Genomic DNA, 15,039 nt, shown 5'->3' with positions numbered 1-15,039 from the left:
GATGAATGCTTGGTGCCATTACTTTGCAAATAGCAGAATAAAATATTGATTTTACCTCTCTTTGTGATGATTCCACATGCTTCTATTTCCAAGTAAGGGATGGATGACAGTCTGTTTTTCAGTGTTCTGTTACACTTTGTGAAGATAGATTTATTTCTCATTTTCTTCCCCAGGTTTTGGGGTTTGTGGTTTTGTTTTGTTTTTGTTGATGTGGTTTTTTGGTTTGTTTGGTGGTGGTGGTTTGGTTTTTTTGATTAAAGGGGGGAAGGCTGGGTGTTTTCCTGTCTGGCTGGGGTTTTTTTCCCAACTTGGACAGACTGATTTCCATTTAAAATGAATGACTTTTTAAAGCCTATAGCGTGCTGATCTAGTTTTTTTTTCCTAATCCAAGCTCTGAAATCCAGTGCTCAACCATTGCAGAAATAAGAATTGCCCTACTGAAATGGAGGGAGAGTATCCAGCTGCAGGTTTACTTTCTAAGTTCTGTGTATATTAAGAGAAAATAGATAATTAGTGAAGCCTGGAAAGGTGGTAAGGATGCATTCCAGCTGGGAAGGATTGCTAAAGCTTAGTAAACAAGGGAACTCTTACAAGTGTGACAAGGATAAACCTGTATTTCAGAGGAGGGATCAAGTGTTGGTAATACTGAAATAACCCAGTCAGTTCTAGTGCTGCTTATAATGAACACCTCCAACTTTACCTTACAACTTCAACAGTCACTGCCCAGATTCATCCTTTTTTTTTGCCAGCTGTCATAATGAAAGAAACCAATCTAAATTCTAAGAATATTTTTCTTTTTTTGGTACCCTCTGTCTTTCAGTCCACCTGGAGAATCAGTTTGGGCAATTGGAACTGCTGGCCTGTAGAGAACATTTCCCCAAAGTCATTAAATACTCCATCAGTTTTGCTACAAGTAGAAACATTTCCATAGCACTGTCCTGGAATTAATTCCAGTAAAGAAATTTCAGATTTGTGAGGTGTCATTTCTATTCTATCACCTTAGAAAATCATTCTGTTTTGAACTGCATGATGTGAGGGAGAGTGACGTTGGAGACTTGTCAGCTTTGGCTTTCTTTCCACCAATGCAAATTTCAGGTTTCATTTCGCCCTGACAAAGATCATCAACTCTATTACAAGAGATCAGCTGAAAAGTAGTTCAGGGAAAAAGGGAGAAAGTATGCTCTGTGATCACAGTCTGCTCAGGAATTTATTCATTTTTCTCTTATGAAAGTATTAACATATTTTTATTTAATTTTGTCTTGTCTAGACCAGCCTGTGGCAGTCTAATAAATCACAAAAGCAAAGGAAGAAACTTGTAAGAATGAAGGTGGTATAGGATGCAGAAGTATATTTTCAAATGTACATTTTACTTTTAAAAAATTCTGAAGTATATTTGAGTAGTTCTGTGGGTTTTACTCTGTTAGTGACATCCAGATAGCACAGGCTAGATCAGACTGTTGTTCATTAGTAGCTGACAGCTTTTCCAATTCATGATGACTTCTAGGAATTGCCTGCACAACCTCATCGAGTTCAAAAGGCCAAGAGCAAGGTCCTGCACTGGGCTCAGGGCACTCCCAAGCACAAATACAGGTTGGGCAGATCATGGATTGAGAGCAGCTCTGAGGAGAAGAGCAGCTGCGAGCATTTGCATCCCACAAAGCCAAACATGTCCTGGGCTGCATCAAGAGCAGGTGAGGGAGGGAATTCAGCCCCTCTGCTCTGGTGAGGCCCCACCTGCAGTGCTGGGACCAGCTCTTGTGTCCCCAAAACAGGAAGGAGATGAATGTGTTGGAAAGAGTCCACAGAAGGCCATGAAGATGATCCAAGGGCTGGAGCATCTCCCCTGTGAGGACAGAGAGAGCTGGAGCTCAAGCAGCCTTCCAGTTCCTGAGGGGAGATACAAGAGGGCTGGAGAGGGACTTATGGCAAGGGTGTGTAGTGGTTAGTCAAGGGGTAATGGCTGCAAACTGAGAGAGAGCAGGTTTAGATCAGATGTAAGGAAAAGATTCTTCCCTGTGAGGGTGGTGAGGCCCTGGCAGAGGTTGCCCAGAGAAGCTGTGGCTGCCCCATCTGTGGGAGTGTCCAAGGCCAGGCTGGATGGGGTTTTGAGCAACCTGGTCTGGTGGAAGGTGTCCTTGCCCATGGCAGGGGGTTGGAATGAGTTGCTCTTTAATGTTTTGTCCAACCCAAACAATTCTGTGATACTCCTCAAACTCTTCTCATACAGAAATAAATTTGCCTTCTAATGGATTTGTACGTTGTCGATCAGAAGCATCACCCTTGCCAACTCTGTGGTGTGTTTCTTCTCATAGGATTTATTGGCTCAAGGAATAGTTCACCACAAAGGCCTTGGCAGATCTTTAGAACCTGGGAATCATGCTTTGGGGACTGCAGAAGTAAAACCCATCAGTGGGAGATGGCATTCTGTTTTAAACTTATAGTTGTTTTACAGAGAGGCATAACAGTAAGAAATCTCAGAAAATATGTGTTAATTTTCCCCAGGCCATGCCTCTTTCCAGCATCTTTCCTTTTCTGTTTAGTTACTTGAAGGGAACCCACCAGAAATATGCATTGGTATTAAACTCTCAGTGCACAGAAATACTGTGTTTTTAGGCTGTCTCTCCTGATTGCCCCCACTTACCACTCCTTCTGTAGTATCTGTATCACACAGCAGTCCTGGAGTGGATGAAATCCACCTGTTTTGGGTGTAATTTAACTGGAGAACATCTTCCACATGCTCATCTGATGTTCTTCAACCAGTGATGGATATTTAACTTCATGGGAGCATTACAACCACTGATAAGCAAAACATTGATGGCATTACAGAGTGAGGAGGCTGAGTCCTCACACTGCTCTGCTCTGTCTCCTCCTTCTGTGTCTCACTGCCAGCTGATATGGACAGATCACAGCACCCAAATCTTGTAACCCATCCTGTCAAAAACCACTGCACTGTGGTTATTCTAGCAGGAGTTTGTATTTGGTGTAACTGTACTGTGTCAATTCACAGGTATAATGCAGAGATGTTGTTACAAGTGTCACTGGTGTTAGAGCAAATCCAACTTAGAATCTAAATTTTGTGTCAGTGTCTCACTTGTTATGTTTTTCATTATTTATTTAAAAGTAAAAAGTGTATAATTAAGAATGTTTTGTAATTATGTGACTTGGCAGTTGAAGACAGTAACACACTGTTTTCATAGCTGTGGTACATTAATTTTTCATAAATCCTAAGCAAAACTGTAGTCTGAATATTGTCATATATGGCTGAAACTTGGATTATGTTCTCAGAAATTGAGTAACCTGAAGTTATGAATCATGCCTGAAGATTTTTTAATTTCTATCATATGCTTTCATGACAGTTGGTAGTATAAAAAGAGCCATGGCAACATGGTTAGTGGGAGGGAAAACAAATTTGAGCAGGTAGTAATCATTAATCACTCTAACTAAAAGCAGTTAGGCCAATAATTCAGACCACAGCATATTTGTATAGCTCATTTAAAAAATAAAAAAAAAAAAAAAAAGGAAAATTATTAGAAGTATAAAAATATGAGTGATTTTTTTAAAATAAATATTTAGCAGCTGCCAACCCCCTCCTTTTGTCCCTACAGATGAATAATCAGTTCTCTGATATAAGAGCAGGGAGCTAATGCAGATCACAAAATGACATCTGAGCTGTCACTAACTGCCATGGAACAAAAATGTGGGGTTAGATCTAAACCAAATAATTAGAGGGGATGTTTCATCTGGACAAGTGGTCATATCTATGAAAAATAACTGTTATGTGAAGGAAGAGAATGGCCCTGAATAACGAAACTACCAATTCCCTTAGTCCACAACTGCTGTGCTCCCCTGGGGCTTAGCAATCAAAACAAGAGGGGTTTTTTTTCTCAACCATTACACACAGCAAGTCCATGGAAAAAGTTCTTTTTAAGAAAAATTTGCTCACCGATGGCCTGGAGTGCAGATTGAACTAGGTAGTAAAGTAACATTATTGAAAGGAAAATGTAATGTTTGAACTCTGTTCCCTGTCATTCTGTCAAGGCTAGGAACTTATGCTAGGTTTTTGGCTCCAGACAAAACATGGTTGAATGTACACTCTTAGAGCTGGGTGTGGTTTTTTTTTTTTTTATATTTCTGTTTGGATTTACTTTTTGATGGTTTTTTATAAATTATTTTTTATTTTTTAATTTTTAATAAATAAAAGTGAGACAAACATGAAAGAGAACAGTGAGAATTTTTCCAAAAGATGTAGTTAAGTGTAAATTTTCCAATTATGTTTGGAGGCTCTTAAAAGTGACCTTCTGTGATTTTTCCTGCAGAAGTCTAACCTTTAAACCTGTCCTGCCATTTTTCAGAGCTGCCAAGAATACTGGTGCTACTGCACTGTTCCCCCCACCCAGTGATTAATGTGACTTGTGAGAAATCTCTGTTTTCCTTGTGTGAGATGAAGGAATAGGAGAAGGGATCTTTATTATTAATTCAATTCCTATGAAGGTTATCTATCTGTATAACAGAAAGCTCTGTCTTTAAGAGTGTTTTGGCAGGGGTACAACTGCTCCCAAAAAATGTAAAAATATCCCTGCTTCTCTAAAATAGTATTGCTGTGTTCCCATGATCAGAATACTATTTAAAAATTCTGGAGTGAAAGTCAAGTAAAATTTTATAATAGCAAATATATAAAATATTTTTTTTATTCAAATCAAATAAAATTTTAACAAATTCTTTTCTGCATGTTAAAGCAGATAGTTATTATTTTCTGCTGGATTTCTATGGACAGCATGCACAGCTTCTGAAACAGACAGTGATAATTAAATTAGATCATTGCAATGAGCAACAAGTTAATGCACACATACAAATATTCATAACATCTGAATCAGGAACTTCAAGTAGGTGCATCAAGCTAGTTGAGTAAGGATTTGATTTTAAAGCAGGTGCTGTGTTGAAGTTTGAAAAATGCCATTTACTCAGGGATAAGTTGGCTTAAGTGATACAGTTTTATTGGATGTTTTGACTTTAGGCTACAGCCTATCTATTTTAGATGGTTTGGCCTACTGAAATGTAATTGAGATTTTTCCTCTTCTATTTAAATCAGCATAGGGAGTGACTGTGCAAATGTGATAATCTCTGACTCTTGCTCAAGTCATCAGCCTCAGTAGGATGGAGAGCCCAGTGTCTGTAACTGTCTGAAGACTTTTCTCCAGACTTGTAAAAATGAATTTGCTGCTTGATTTGAATTCCTGGTGTAAAGGGAGATGAAAATCATTCTAACTGAAATCTTAGAAGACTAAAAAAAAGTTAGTCTCAGTGATCATAGAGACTAGCTCAGTTGAATCTTCAGACCTATTTGTATAAAACTAACCTGAGGGCCATGAAATTGATTCCCTGCAGCAAATATTTCTACTGAAAAAATTCCAGGGAAAGCTGTTTGAGAGAAATGGGGAGTAAAAATTAACACTACTCATTTTACATGGAAGGAGGTAATTTACATCTGAATATTTACTCAGTAATAATTTATATATTTATCTGGCATTTAGAAAGGATAATTTCTAAAGAATTTTAACTGTTCAAAGGAACCATCTGTGAAAGCAGGAAGTTTTGAGTCAAATTAAAATTTATTTAATGTTCATTATTTGTTAATTAAATAACACTTTCAGTTATTTTGAGACGTTTAAACATTGGCACATATTTTTAGTTCTAAATGCAGAGAAAACAACCACATTCATAATTTTAGTTTTATCAATTTTCTCAATTGATAATTATTAGTATCTTCAACCATTTAAAAATTGTAACAATTTATAATTAAAACTTTTGTTACTGTATTTTACTTTGCTGTTTACTTTTATCTCCTAAATTGTAACAGTATTACAGAGGCGTAACTTTGGTTGATAAATTCATTATCTCAAATTGTTTAGAAAAATGAACTGCAATAGTTACTTTGCCTTGAAAATATTCTAATGGCTTTATTCATGTTAAGTGTAGAGATCAAGACAGAAGGTGATTCTTAAATTTTGCTGCAAAGTGTCTAAAAGGCTGTTCATTATTGCTTTAAGCATTTACTCATTAGCAGTTGTCTATTTCATGGAGAAAATTCTAAGTGTTCATCACTGGTTCACTATGTCAAGAGACTTTTTAATCCATCCATGTACTTGAAAAGTAGTATTTTCTGTCTGGAGAGGAAATATCTAATATGTGAGCTCCAAGCAGGGTCTGTGCAGCAAGAGAGGAGCCAGAGGGGAAGGTCTGTTTCAAACAGTCAATTATTAGTTTCTGCTTTAATAAAACCAAAGCCTGCAAGGGGTTGAGTTTGGTTTTCTCATAAGTGTGAAGACAATAGTTTTCACTTTGCCAAACCTGTTTGGTTTTTTTTCTCTTTCTCAAGTCCTTTAGAACCACATGAGTACCCCAAATTTGGTAATGTATCTCTGAAATGTTGCCCACCCACACTTCCACAAGATTTGTTCTTGTGAGTTGAGACTTGTGCTGCTGTTGGTGTTTGTGAAGGCTCCCAGACCACTCACACACTGCTTCTGAGCCCTTGGTGGTGCTTTTAAAAGGTCACTGGCACAGTGTTGCTGTTAACATGCCAATCTGAGCAGAGCCAGGGTATTCCCATTACTGATTCCAGCCTTCAAATCTTCTTGGTTATGGCAGTCTAGAAAAAGGAATGCAGCAGAATGTTCTGTGTGAGCCCTACACAGCAGAATGTGACTGTAGGATGAATATAACAATTGAAAAGCACCTCATTGATACTTATCCATGTTTTGAAGCTGCAACATCAGGAGATAGCTTTACCTGTAAAAAAGTTAAGGATGAAATAATGGCTAATGTCCAAATATGTGGATATGCCAAAAAAAAAAGTACATTTCAGGTGACTGCAGTAGCAATTCTTTCCCTCACAAACTGATCTGCCAGGTGGTCAAAACTGAGCAGACAGAAATGTGGAGAAATAAGCATTTAAAGGACTTTATACTCTCACTCCATAATTCATGGATTCACAATTATCTAATAAACTTTCAACATCTTCCCCATACAGACAGAGAGGCTTCTTTCTGGTTGACAGCACAAGTAATCAGACTGCACAGACCCTGGGAAATTCAAGTGCTTGCTTCAGTCTGCTCTATTTTTTTTGCTTTTTAAGAGGTTCTAGTAACAGATACCATCAATAAGAACATATATATAGATGTTACTAATATTAGTAAACATTGCTTGTGATATAGTGAGTTTGCATTACTTTTGTAGAGGAACTGCTAAGGGAATGTGTGAGACAGACTGCACATACCTCTAGCATTGAAGTCATTATTTATAATGCAGCATTTATTGTTTCATGTGAGACAGTAATCCATGAGCAAACCTCAAGGATTTAAAAGTTAACTTTTCCTGCAGCAACAACTAGCAATGAGGCTGTTTTCAAAGTTTATCTGATCTTACAAGTCATAGTAAGAAACAGAAAATGAGATAACTCTTATAGACTGTTCCTTTTGATCTATATATAATTATTTTTTCAGAAAAACTATGAACATTTAAGTAGTTCTTTTAGTATTATAACACTGTCTGGCTCCTGAGACTGCAGAGATGTGCCAAAAATAAAAGTTGGATTTTAAAAAAATAAATGTCTAGAATCTTGGAGAGAAAGATTTTTATCAGAGGAATTTTACTTCTAGAAAATTCAGGAGAAAAAGTTTTTTTCAGAGAAACTCTGACAATTTCAGCTTTCTATTAAAATTATCTCCACCTCTATATGTTTTGTTCCAGTGATAATTATGGTATTGGTCTTTTAAATTATGAAGAAATGCTTCCTTAAAAATCTATCTTTAGACCTACAGAATGAGAGAGTCACAGTAGGTGCAAGATCTAAGAGAGTCAAATTAATTAGCATTTTACCTCCCCTGATTGATTAACTTGATGGTAGGTGGTGTAGTTGAGATGTAAATTACCTCATTAGTATGGTCATAAAAATTCATTAAAATTAGATATTACTGGAGTTAGTTACTACTTTTAAAGTAAAGAAGTACTGTCAGTTAGCTCATAACAGCATGAGCTGTGAGCAGAGGCACATAGTAGAATATTTTCTTCCACATTTTGCAGGAGTCTTTCAAGTTGGTGGAAATAGTGTAATAGTTAGTCCTGCTGCTATTCTAGCTTTGGGTTCTGATAGGTGGTTGCACATTTATTTTTACCAAGTATTTCTGTAAGTCTTTGAAGCACTGGAACATGGGCAGTGCTGGTCATTGCCTTTTCCTGGTCAGTTCTGGGCAAGCTGATATTCAGCATTTCACTGATACAGACTTTGTCATGTTTGTAGTTGCATGTCAGAGATTTCTAACCTCATCACATCAAATTTTCAATCCAGGACAGTTAGATCTAAATATTCCATTATTAAACTAATAGATTAATTAAATTAGATTATAGTTAATTCCTGGAAGCAATTCTGTGGTTTCAGTTACTGACTTCAAAATATGCAGAAATCATCAGCACTCACCAAGCCTTCCAAAGTATGTTCTAGTCTATTGGATTTGTGAATAAATGGCATTATTGTGACTTTATGTGGCATTTGAAAACAAATCAGTGAGACCAGCAGAAAATAATTACAACTAGGTGTTGTGGTGTTATAGCATTTTATGGGCAGATGCAATTAGTTCAGGAACTAAACCTTGAAGTGCTGTACACAGTAGAGTCCAGGGATAATAGTGCAGTTCTGAGGTAAATAAGGGACACAGATTTACTTAAACATTTAACCTGAATTGCATTTGAAGATCTCTGAGTAAGATTTAGTCTAGATCTGAGAGAAATGATTGAAAAAGACAGGATTTGCAAACTGTCTACCTGATATATAAGAAGCTATTTGGAAATTAAAAGTGTCCTAAATTTTGCATCTCCTTAACTTCCCTGAAAGGAAGGGTCACAAATGCTGATTTTCACTATTTTGAGGCTGATTTGGGGCAGGTATCTCAGTGTGATGACATGCCTGCAAAAGAGTTTGCATATTACAACTCCATGAGACATAACTGATTTTGAAAATGCAGTAGTCATATCTCTCTTGACTTCATTATCTAAGAACAGTAAATTTCTCACTTGGAAGTGCTGCACTTTCTAGTGATTTTTATTGAGTGATACTGACCTTAATTATTTTGTTCTGCTGTTGTGGCTATGACAGTCTCTGAAGGAGAAAGAACAATCTGAAAAAAAAGAGAAATGTCTGTTTTTGAGAGATGCAGCCTGGATTTACATCACACAAAATAGTCCTATCACCCAAGGAGTGTAAACACATCTATTGATTTGATTCAAACTGGTTTCTATCATTGGCACCTCATATATTGTGTGCATGCATCTGCACAGCAAAGTGACCCATAAAGATGATGAATAGGAGCTGTATTGAAATCTGTCACTTGCTGAGTCATGCTTTCCAAAAATGTTGATGACAAAGTAGGTGTAAATGATTTTCCTCTAAAATCCTCTGAAGATTAATTTGGTCCTTTGTTATATTAATTCAGTGTCAGATATCAGAAGCAGCCCATCTTTCTGCAGTCAAACTCAGTCAATTTCAGAATGCCAAATGTCCTTAGCTGCATCACCAGCAGCATGGGCAGCAGGTGAGGGAGGGGATTCTGTTCCTCTGTACTGCTCTGGTGAGAGCCCACCTGCAGGGCTGAGTCCAGCTCTGGGGTCCCCAGCACAGGAAGGACAGGGACCTCTGGAAAAAAGCCCAGAGGAGGGCACCAGGATGATTAGAGGGAGCATCTCTCCTATGAGGAAAAGGTGAGAGAATTGGGATTGTTCAGCCTGGAGAAGAGAAGACTGCAGGATGACCTAGCTGTGGCCTTCCAGTGCCTGAAAGGAGCCTCCAAGGAAGACAGAGAGAAACTTTCTACAAGAGCATGCAGTGACAGGACAAAGGAGAATGGAGTCAAACTGACAGACAGCAGATTTCGATTGGATATTAGGGAAAGTTTCTGGGGGTGGTGAGGCCCTGGCTCCCTGGAGAAGCTGAGGATGCCCCATCCCTGGAAGTGTTCAAGGCCAGGATGGATGGAACTCTGAGCAGTCTGGTCTAGTGGAAGGTGTCCCTGCCCATGAAACGAGATGATCTTGAAGGTCTCTTCCAAGCCAGACAGTTCTGTGATTCTGTGATCTCCTTCTCCATTGGTTCTGGTAATGGAAAAGATTGACTTCTACATTTTCTAGTAGGGCTGTCAAACCCAACTGAGCTTTGATAAGCCAGCTTACTGTATGAGGTGATTAAGGCAACTGAGCTGATCACTGGAAGTGCCAATCTTCAGTATAGACATTGGCAAAAAGTAGCTGTAATTGGTATTTTTTTCTAACACTGCTGAATCTGAGAAGGAAATCTTCCTCAGGATTTGGATTTCAGGAGTATGGAGAGCTATTGAGCTTCAGTCTCCATGGATGCAGAGGTGCCCTTAATTTCAAATTCAAAAAAGTACTCATTAAGATGTGAGCATAGTTATTGCTTTCTCAGTTGTGGGAATTTGGGATGTTAATTTTACTTTGACTCAGTCTCTATCCCCTTATCAGGTATACTTCTTATAATTATCTTAAAACAGCACTTCGTTAGGCATTCAACTCATTTTTGATGAGTTTTGAAAACTCAGCTTTTTCTACCTATCTTTACATGTAAATCCAAATATGTGCATATTATTTACTTCATTAGTTTTCCTTTATGTGTATAAATTATTGCAGTATCAGTTTGGTGTGGGTTGTGGTATCTTTTGGTGGAGCTGAGGACATCATAGATCGATTGAGTCATTAAATGTAATGGTTTTTCAGTCTATTCCTTTCCTTCCATTTTAGAAAAATAATTTTTGTAATCACCTCTTGCAAAACATTGTTTTCCCAGTTTGTTTGCTTGGTACAATATATAGGCCCCATTAAGAGGTCAAGTGTTGTAATTTTTAGTCAGGGAACTTAAAATTATTGTAATAACTTATAAACTAATTGTTGCTGTATTCTGTTTCAGGGCATTTTTACTTAGGCACTAATGCACATTTCAGCTGAAAGAAATTCAATTCGGTGTGATTTTTCTATGTAAATTTATATGTAAATTTAAACCTGAAACTCACTGCCCTTTTAGCTTCTGATATTAAATGTTCAGTGCAAATTTTTCCCTTCTAGTTAATTTCCTGTACTGCAATGAGAATGGATTCCTCACTAAGCAAGTTTTACAAATATATAATTTGCTTAAGGTGTTTAGTTCTAAATTTCAAGCAGTTCAATCTGCTGTTCTGATAGACTTCACTGGTGATGAACAGTTGGTGCCTTTTTGAGAGCTGATATTTTATAAGGCAAAATATGCCAAGTGAAATGGGAAGAAAACGGTATCAAGAAAATAGCAATGCTGTGGTTCTCTAGCATCATAACCCTACATGGAAAAGAGACTATTATCTTGGAAATTGATTTACATCTCAGAGAGAAGAAAAAAAAAAGGAAAAAAAAAAAGAAGCTTAAGGAGATTGTACAGTGAAGGATATGTTTGATTCCTCAGAGATCTTCTCCATTGACTTAGGAGTGAATAGGGAGCCTGAAGGACTCAGCCCCAAATGACAGAGGAGGTCAGGAGTTCCATGTGAATGATGAGTGCCAGAAAGGCCCAGCAGAGCGTGGACATGCATGTCTGGGTTGGGGCTGTGTGTGGAAAAGGGTGGTGAGGTGTGACTTGGGGACTCTTTTCATCAAGCCCTTCAAGAGCCAGAACTGATGTCTAGAAGTAGTTTGGCCAAACTGGGCTGAGCTCTGTTTAGCATGGCCCTGAAACTGTTCTCAGCTGCTGCTGCTCAACTCTCTGGAGCCTCTTTTGTTCCAAGAAGCAGAAATGAGTTAATAATGAGAATACAGCAGGAGACTCTAACTCCTGCTACTGACATGTAGACATTCATGGGGATGTTGAAAGCTCTGATCATTTTGAGCCTGAGGAAGAGAGAAGCCAAGATCTGTTTTTTCAGCAATATTGCCACCATTCCAAGTTAGGTCCTTGTGTGAGCAACATTCCTGCTTGTCAGGTGCAGCACAGAGAAAGGAGACACTTGTTACTTGTCCATCTAGAAGAATTAATTGTGATTTGGACAAGGAGCCCCAAAGTGAAGAATTTCTGTTGCATTATCTCACAAGGCCTATAAAAATAACTTTCTGCTTACTCAACTTGAAAATTTGCTTCTGTAGCTACAGCCTGGCAAACTTGGGAGCAAATAGAAATGCTTTCACCTCAAGGTCTATGGATTGAAAAAGCTTCAAACAATGTGGAATGAATGCCATCTCCTTAATGAAATTGGATTTTATTTTAAAACAATTCTTCTAAAGAATAAGGACTGTAGTTAGTCTCTTAGACACGTTGGCCAGGCAGGGTTTTTATTGACACCTGCTGCTGGTGAGAATAGGATTATTATTGAAGATGGAATGCAGAGATTTGTTATGCACAGTAACTGTAGAATGTGTCCATCTTTCTGCAAATTATCCTGTTGAGCTTAGAAGAGGATTAGTTGATAGTTCAGTGCAGTGTATACATTAATAAAAGTAAAATTGCATATTATGGACTTAAATAAATTAGATCCAGTTGCTCAAAAAAAAGAAATAGAGAAAGGAATGATGAGAAAGTCTTTGGCAAAAAATATGTCTGGAAAATATTTCAGCAAATTAATATAATATTACAAATGATCAATTGATGATGCTGAGCATCTTTTGAAACAAGAGTCTGGTTTACAAAGTATCAAACCTATGCATAGACTTAGTGTATTAATGAAGGATCCAGTGTTAGCAGTCCCTTGTTTTTTCAATTTCCATAGAGAATAAATGTTAGCTCATATTTACATTTCATTTTGTTTAATTTTAACTCTGGTGAGATTATTTTAAATAACCTGGACTGGACAAGAATTGGGTAATTGAAAGTTCTAAAGGAATAATAGCATGATATATTGCACAAAAGTGGCTCTATTTTGGTGACTGGCAGCCTTGATATAAGAAATGTTTGAGGAAAGAGATTAATTTCCTTCTTTTCTCAACTTTTACATTTCTCCTCTGTCAAAATGTTTATAAAATACTCAGCACTGAAATGTGGAACTAAATTAATGACTATAAATGTGTTTGGAAATTGCCTGTGATGTTCCTCTTTTACATTCAGTCTGATAAAATGGCACTTTCAAGAAAAAGAAGAAAAATAATACTCTTAGCAATTGCATGGGCATTTTGTTATTTATCCTAGTTCTATGCCTCCATAACAATCCAATAAGGCCTAGAAACATTAAAAAAAAAAAAATATATATGCTACTGATAAATATGCATTTGCTCTTATTACCATCTATGAAGTAGCAGATCATTAAAATATGTATGGGAATTCCAGTCAAATTTCTTGGGAAATTCCGGGGAAATATATAATCTTATGCATTCATTTTATACTGGCAAAAGAAAATTGTTTTATGATAATACTGGCAATGTAAAATTTCCTTTGTGTACAAGATTAAAAAGTTTTCTTTCATAGTTGCTGATTTTTTTCCTAATCAGCTGTTCCATATTTCCTTTTTACTGTAAAAGTATTTCTTCAACACAGCATGTAGATGTTTTACTATAAAATTGTTATGAAGCCTTTGGCAATAAAATGGTAGATAGATTTAGAAACTTGTTTACACCAGTAAAAACTATTAATCTGAGCTTTAAAATATTTTATGACAAATTTAAATCCCATTTTACTGATGCAAGGCACTTAAATGATTTAAATTGTTGGTGTAATCTTGCCATCTGTTGAACATTAAATGTGTTTTATGTATATTCCAGTAGTCATTGTCTATAAATGGAAATGTATAGAAATTTACCAAGCCATAAGCAGGCTGAAATCAGTGGGAGGCAGCTCTGTGTGGTGTCATAAAAGTATTTAATATTCATTTTTAGTGTGTTAATAATTTTAATAGGCATTTTATATTTTTCTCCTTTCATATTGCAACTTGAATTATTTACTTTTTAAAAAAACCAACTATGTGGAATAATTTTGCTGTGAAAAACAATCACTCTATATTAAAAAAAGCCAAAGCAACATGGATTTTGAAATAAACTGCTTGGTTAGAGCAAAGAAAAGAAACAATAAGAGTAGACACAAATATAAGTACAGGGAAAAAAACACATATCTTTATTTTTGGATTTTGTGTATTTTCTATGGATAAATAGCTATAACTATAACATATGTATTTTAAACTGCAGATATGCCTCCTGGATTATGAAGGCAGTGTGCTGCCTTCATAAGTAAATTCCTTCTGGTCTATTCACAGTGCTTTGTTTCATGAAGTGTATTGATATTGATACACAAAGAGCACCCAGGAATAATTTACACCATTTCTAACCTTACAGCAAAAGGAACTCTGCTGAAATGTAGCAGCTGTGCAGAGTGAGCTGTGCCCAATTCCTGCTCATCCTAAAGGTTTTCCATGTGTAAAATATGCAGATTTATCTCATGAGGCCTTATTTTGGCTCTTTTTTCTTACAGTAACTGGAGTTTTTAATGCACTTTTAACTGCATCAGTGTTTTCCAGGTGGTCAAGGAAAGATGGTCCCTTCCCTTAGACTTTAAAAGGAAGATACAGAGATCACTAGTGAGGGAAATGACCTAAAGGAATAAGAGAGGGAATATTTATTGTGGTGGTGTTGTTTAATGTCAAGTATTATGATGTAACTTATAAATAAGGGAACACATCCTGCAGAATTCAGCCTAATCATTTGCCAGCCTCCAAAGTGGATATTTCCAATTGTCTGTGCTTGGCTGTTGGGAGACAGCTTGGAGTTTTTACCTGCTTGGGATTACAGCAGATGGGCTGGAAAAGTGTATTTTGGCAAGCCTTGGTCATATCTTGGAAGGTCAAGTGACCTGTTAGAATGCAGACCAGCCAGGAATATTTGAACTTTTCCATATTTATGGAATTAAAGAGTTTACAATTTGAACGTTGTCTGGAATGTTTCTTGCTGCAACTTGGCTTTTTATGGGTTAGTTCACACATCAAACAAAGGTGCAGCCTGAGTTTGCATAAGTGTAGACAATGAGTAAGTACC

At 36.9% G+C, this 15,039-nt stretch overlaps 1 protein-coding gene across 1 annotated transcript in view; it reads left to right on the top strand.

Moving 5' to 3' along the window:
• The window catches only part of CFAP47 (cilia and flagella associated protein 47), a 259,804-nt gene that overhangs the window by 161,060 nt on the left and 83,705 nt on the right, over positions 1-15,039 (top strand). The gene's annotated exons all lie outside the window — the stretch shown is intronic.

Source organism: Haemorhous mexicanus, chromosome 2, assembly GCF_027477595.1.
Source record: "Haemorhous mexicanus isolate bHaeMex1 chromosome 2, bHaeMex1.pri, whole genome shotgun sequence".
Classification (NCBI taxonomy): domain Eukaryota; kingdom Metazoa; phylum Chordata; class Aves; order Passeriformes; family Fringillidae; genus Haemorhous; species Haemorhous mexicanus.
The sequence above is the reverse complement of the archived record's forward strand: the minus strand, read 5'-3'. Positions and strand labels throughout refer to the sequence as shown.